The following is a 239-nucleotide window of genomic DNA, read 5'->3' on the forward strand; positions in this document are numbered from 1 at the left end:
CCCGCTCCGGGGGCTCTGCCCTGGCCTCGGGCCACCGCAGCGAACACCCGTAAACCTGCCCCAGAAGGGCCTGCCTGCCTCCCGTTTCTCACTGGTGCCGGCTATTTATACATAGCTATAATATTCTCATTACGGACCTTCCCGCATCATGCCGTTCATTCCAGTCCCTACCTTTCTCTGGTGATCCCCGACAGAAATTCCAGACAATAAGCAGCTCATATTATTTCAGACACATTCCA

This window comes from Nothoprocta perdicaria, unplaced genomic scaffold (assembly GCF_003342845.1).
Source record: "Nothoprocta perdicaria isolate Ctin4 unplaced genomic scaffold, notPer1 scaffold_3, whole genome shotgun sequence".
Taxonomy (NCBI): Eukaryota; Metazoa; Chordata; class Aves; order Tinamiformes; family Tinamidae; genus Nothoprocta; species Nothoprocta perdicaria.